A 6,095-nucleotide genomic window follows, 5' to 3' on the forward strand; every position below is an offset into this window, starting at 1 on the left:
TCTCCATCAGGGCCAGCTCCACTCTGTTGCCCAGGTGAGGGGCAGGGCCCACTCCTGTGAATCCTGTAGCTGGTGAGGGGCAGGGCCAACTCACCCTCTCTCATGACCCAGGGCCAGCTCTTCTGACTGTGCAGGTGGCAAGGGGCAGTGTCAGCTCTTCAGAGCATCACAGCCAGCCCCAGAACAGCCATGTGGTCCCCAGTGGCTGCCCAGACAAGGGGCATTCCCATGGCCTCTAGTGGTAATATGAGACACCGATACAGACATTGATACTGACCCCTACTACTGCCTGGCTATAGACCCAGGCCTCAGCGACAGCTGGCCCTGAAACTTCACCATGGCCTCAGGGGACTGGGCTGGCTATTCATAACAGGCTATTCCTGTCCATCCTCGTGTCTCCAGTTCGATCTCTCTTCACAATGTTCAAACTGCTCTGCTTCTCTTTCTCTCTCATCTGTCACCACACACTTGCACATTGTAGTGGCTCCCACTGCAGGCAGGACCACATGGCTGGTGGGCCTCTGGGTGGCCTCCCCTACCCACACACACTGAGTGGCATGGAGGCAGCCAGGTCTCTGGGCATCTTTCCCTCTGTTATGAGTGGCATGGTGGTAGAGAGGTCTCTGTTTGCCTTCCTCCTCCAGTACTTTGTGTATGGTGGCAAGCATGCTTCTCTCTAGATAGATAGTCAGAATTTTAGTTATTTATATTTTAGAGCTAAAGAATGGTTCCACTAAGCATTCTAAATCTATACCAAGTAGAAATCAGATAAGCGCCTCCTTTTATACCATAAATCTGAGACTTATCTTTCCTGCTTTTAAAAAGCATCTTTAAATATTTACATCTGGTTAAAGTCTTCAAATACTTGAGCTAACTTTTATTTATTTTTAAATTTTTACTACATTTAGTTCATTTTTTTTAACTCTTGCTGGAGGCTTTGTCTTGAATACCTAAGACCATTTGGCATGCGTAGAGGTCTTTGTATTCCTCTGGTAATTCAGCCAGTGTTTTCAAAGCTCTGTCCAAGATCTGCACAGCTCTGGATGCTGCTATAGGATCTTTGTTCCATAGGTTGTATCATAGCATTCCCAAGGAAGGTGCTTCCAAAAGATATTCATTCCCACTGCAAACTCTTCAGAGATTACAGTATGGAACCATAAGGCAGGGATGAATAGGACATCATCAGCTTCAAGAGAATGACTACTCATACTCCCTCATCTTAGGAAAGAGTTGGTATTTATCCAAGTCTGGGCTGTCAATATTCAGCACTTCTGATTTAGAGCCTGATAAATATAAATATCGTGCATCTCAAAGATTAAACAGCATTGTTTGCTTCTTTCCTGTCACTTGTATTAAAACGTTATCCATTACATCATAGTGAGTTCAGAGTTGAAGTCCAGGTGAACTAATTAGAAAAGCACGGGAAAAGAACTGCTCCTCTTCAAAGAACATGGGAAACTTAATATCTCCCTCTAACGACGGAATCTGCTGTCTGATATCTACGACATCCTTCTTCAGGTCTTCACTATGTGATCGTAAGAAGTGTTTCTCATCCTCTGAAGTGAATTCTTTATGTGCTTCTTCGGCCGCTCTCCAGACCAACTTGTTGAAAGCTAAAGTTTCGCGAAGCTCATCTGTGCAGCTGCAGGAGAATGGACCTTCACTTCTTTCCTCTCTCCACTTTGGCTCAGGTAAGCCACTATCCATTGCTTGCACAAGATCCCAGTTGAGTCCTTCCAACACAAGAGGTTTTCTCTGTGAGAAGACATGCTCTGTCCTTCTGTTTCTTGTTGTCTCTCTCATTTAAATTTCATACATACACACTTTTCTTTTTTTTAAGGTTTATTTCATGTGTATGGGTATTTTACCTGCATGCATGTATGTATACACTTGTGCCTGACACTTTCAGAGGCCAGAAGAGGATGCTGGATCCTCTGGAATTAGAATTACAGATGTTTGTGAGCTGCCATCTCTGTGCTGGGTATTGGACCCAGGTCCTCTGGAATAAGCAACAAGTGCTCTAAACCCCTGAGCTACCTCTCTTGTTCTCCTATTTCTAAAAACACTCATTTTTATTTTATGTGTATGAGTGTTTCTCTGTTTGTATATCTTTGCACTGCATGCATGCCCACAGAGGCTACAAGGAGGCTTCTGATCCCCTGGAACTGAAGTTACAAACAGTTGTGAGCTGTCCTGTAGGTGCTAAGAATCAAACCCAGATTCTCTAGAAGAGCAACCAGTCAGTGCTCTTAACTGCTGGGCTATCTCTCTAACCCCTATGGGTTCAATTGTTTTTTAAAAAACAAACTCTCATGGTGTGGCCCTACTGGCTTGTAACTCATTATGTAGGCCAGGCTGGCCTTAAACTCACAGAGCTCTGCTTGTTTCTGTTCCCAAGTGCTGGGAGGGAAGACATGTGCCACCACATCCTGTTTTGCTTGCTCGCTTTCTTTCCTTCTTTCTTTCTTTCTTTCTTTCCCCCCCCACCCCCAGACAGGGTTTCTCTGTGTAGCTCTGGCTGTCCTGGAACTCACTCTATAGACCAGGTTGGCCTCAAACTCAGAAATCTACCTGCCTCTGCATCCCAAGTGCTGGGATTAAACGTGTGTGCCACCATTGCCTGGCTTCCTGTTTTGCTTTCTTGATGTTAGCCATTCTGCCTGTGTTGAGATGAACTCTTAGAGCAGTTTTAAGTTCCATTTGCCTGATGGCTGGAGATGATGAACATTTTAAAATATCTATTGGCCATTTGGATTTCTTCTTTTGGAGGGTTACAACTTGGCTCATTGGCTTATTTGACCATTTTTATTCCTTTGATAGTTAATTTGTAGTTGTTTATATAGTTGAAATATTAATCCCAATGCTGACATATGGTTGGCAGAGATTTTACCCCACAGGTAAAGTTCTGTAGACCATTTCTTTACTCTGGTGGGTGTTCCCTTCACTGTACAGAGCTTTTTAAATTTCATATTATCCAGCTTCTCAATTTGAAGGGTTATTTTCTGTGCCATTAGAAACCTTCCAGAAAGTTCTTGCTTTTACTTGCACCTTGAAATGTTTATTCTCTATCAGTTTCAAAGTTTCAGGTTTTATATTAAGATTCTTGATCTATTTTTTAATTCACGTTTGTATCAGGTGAGAAATACAGGTATAGTTTTGTTCCGTGTGTGTGTGTGTGTGTGTGTGTGTACTTGTTTATTTGAAACAGTGTTGTGTGTAGCCAATGCTGTTCTCTGACTCACTATGTAGCTGGGGCCAGCTGTAAACATCTGTTCTTCCTATCTCTGCTTCCCTAGTTAGTGTTGGTATTTTAGGCATGTATCACTCTACCTAGTTGAGTTTCAACTATTACATGTGAATATCAGTTTTTCCAAAATGAGTTGTTGAAGAGGTGCCTTTTTAAATGTTTACTTTTGACACTTCTGTTGAAAATTATGTCCATTAGTTGTATGGGTTTGTTTCTGGTTCCTCTATTCTATGATATTGGTCTGTGCATATTTTTTTTTTGCAACAGCACCACATAATTTTTGTCACTATGGCTCTATAACATAATTTGAGATTAAGTATTATTGTTCTCTACCATTATTTTTCCTGCTTGAGACTTCTTAGGCTATTGTGTTCATTTATTCATCCACATGAATTTTAGGTCTTGTTTTGTTTCATATCTTTGAGAATATCATCCGAATCTTGATGAAGACTGCTCAGAATTGTGATGTTCAGAATCTTTAGATCATTTTTTGATAATATAGTCATTTTTCTCCAATATTAAATCTACCAATCCATGGAGGTCTTTTAATCTTTTAACATATTACTTAAATTGTTTCCTCCATGTTTTAAAAAGATCTTTTACTTCCTCAGTTATGTTAACTCCTAAACATTTTTAAAGCTATTGTGAATGTGGTTTTTTTTTTTTTTTTTGATTCTTCTCCATAAGTTCAAGTCTCTTGCTAGAATGGTCCATTAATTTCTGGTTATAACATTTAGCTATTTTTCTAATCCAATGTCACCAAATCTTCCATATTCCTGGAAAAAGCATCATGGTCTGGTTCTACATAGCAACACCCCACTCCTGGTACCACATCCTGTACTATCTAGTATAGTATTACTTAGTATAGTGCTTTGTTTGCTGAGATAGAACACCATAAACACAACCAACTTATGAAAGTTTAATATGGCTTGCAGTTATACAGAGAGAGTCTCTAATGGTGGGGGAGTTATGGCAACAGACAGCCAGAGCAGGAGGCTAAGAGATCATGTCTTCAGCCTCAAGTGTGAAGCAGACAAAAGTGAAGCAGAAGTGGAACCAGGCCATGAATTCTCCAAGTCTGCCCTCAGTAATGTGCTTCTTTCAGCAAGACTAGATATCCTACAGGTTTCATAACAGTCTTCAAAGAGTGCCACCAACTAGGGACCAAGAATACAAATACCTGGACCTGTGGGGACCATTTCTCCCTCAAACCATCTCACTTAGCATAGAGAGCAACTACTGTTTCTGTCTATTGATTTTGCATCATGCTACTTTTCTGAAACCTTTGCTCCAGTCTAAGTATTTTCTTGTGGAATCTTCATTTTTTTTTAAATATAACATCATATCATCTGTAAATGAGACAGTTAGACTTTTTCCTTTCCTATTTGCACACCTCTTTTTTCCTTGTCTTATTTCTATAGCTAAGGTTTTAAGCACTATACTGAATAAGGGTAGTGAGAGTGGGCACCCTTGTGTCATCCTACAGTTTAGACAGAAAAAGCATCTCACTTTTAATTTCCTTCACTGATCATGTTGTCCATGGTTTGTCATTACAACCTTTATTGTGTTGTGCTGAGATATGTTCCTTTTAGAACAGAGTATCATTTATTTATTTATTTATTTATTTATTTATTTTAAATTTTTATTTATTTATTATATGTAAGTACACTGAAGCTATCTTCAGACACCCCACAAGAGGGCATCAGATATCATTATAGATGGCTGTGAGCCACCATGTGGTTGCTGGGATTTGAACTCATGACCTCTGGAAGAGCGGTCAGTGCTCTTAACCACTGAGTCATCACACCAGCCCATATCTTTTATTTATTATTCAATGGTTTCATGCATGTTCATAATGTATCCTAGTCACAACCACCCCAACTTTCTCCCTTTATCCCTGGATTCTCAACATGTCCCATTCCTTTTATTTGTAGCTAGCTTCTTTCAAACTTTTATCAAGACAGTATGGTGACATTTGAGAAGGAAATTTTCTGTATCTACTGAGAACATGTGCTTTCTGTCCTTAAATCACAATATTTGTCATATTGCATTGTACATGTTGAACCAACCTTTTATTAACTTGCTTGTGGTGTATGATCTTCTTACTGTGTCTTAAGTTCAATTAACAAGTATTTTATTGAGAATTTTTATTTCTATTTTCACCAGGGTCACTGTCCTGTTGTTTTCTTTCTTTATTTTATTCATATGCACTGTTGGTATGACAATAATATTGGCTGCATAGAAGGAGCTTGGTAGTGTGGCTTTCCTTACTATTTTGTATAACAGTTTGAAGAGCATTGCTGTCAGTTCATAAGTGTCTTAGCTAGGAAGTGTTTCCCAAGTGTATTGGCAAGTATGAGACGGCAACTGAAGCCCTGACTGAGATTGTACATGTGTAGACTTACTTCATACTTTCCAGATGGCCAAAGACAGATCAGGCAGCTGGAGAGATGTCCTTCAGACTCTGCAGCACTGAAGGGCAGACAGATGGCTCCATAGTTCATCCATCTGCTGACCTCAGGCTCAGGACTCTCCCACTCCAGGTCTCTTAGTTGACGAGATCCGCTCCTGGCCCTTGGAGGGAGGGGAAGTATTATGTCACTACTTGAGCTAAACAAGCTCTCTGTAAGAGCTTTTCAGCTGGCCTCCTCATGTTCTTCAAAGCTGCAGCCCAGAGCTGTCTTCTCTAGGGGCTATGGGAAGTTGAATCCAAGTTCTTAGCCTTGTGGCTGTCCTTTGTTTTCAGGTCCTCCAAGGTAGGTCAGACTTCCAAGTCACATAGAGTAACAGAATGGGATTCCACCCTGTAGATGACTTCTCCTACAAAAGAATATCTGTTTTACCAAAA

General features: G+C 40.6%; 1 pseudogene; it reads right to left on the reverse strand.

The window, feature by feature from the left end:
• Positions 1-918: 918 nt before the first annotated feature.
• On the reverse strand, positions 919-1,803 carry LOC114609885 (annotated as a pseudogene).
• Between the last annotated feature and the right edge of the window lie 4,292 nt (positions 1,804-6,095).

Source organism: Grammomys surdaster, unplaced genomic scaffold (assembly GCF_004785775.1).
Source record: "Grammomys surdaster isolate TR1022 unplaced genomic scaffold, NIH_TR_1.0 125985, whole genome shotgun sequence".
In the NCBI taxonomy this organism is placed as follows: Eukaryota; Metazoa; Chordata; class Mammalia; order Rodentia; family Muridae; genus Grammomys; species Grammomys surdaster.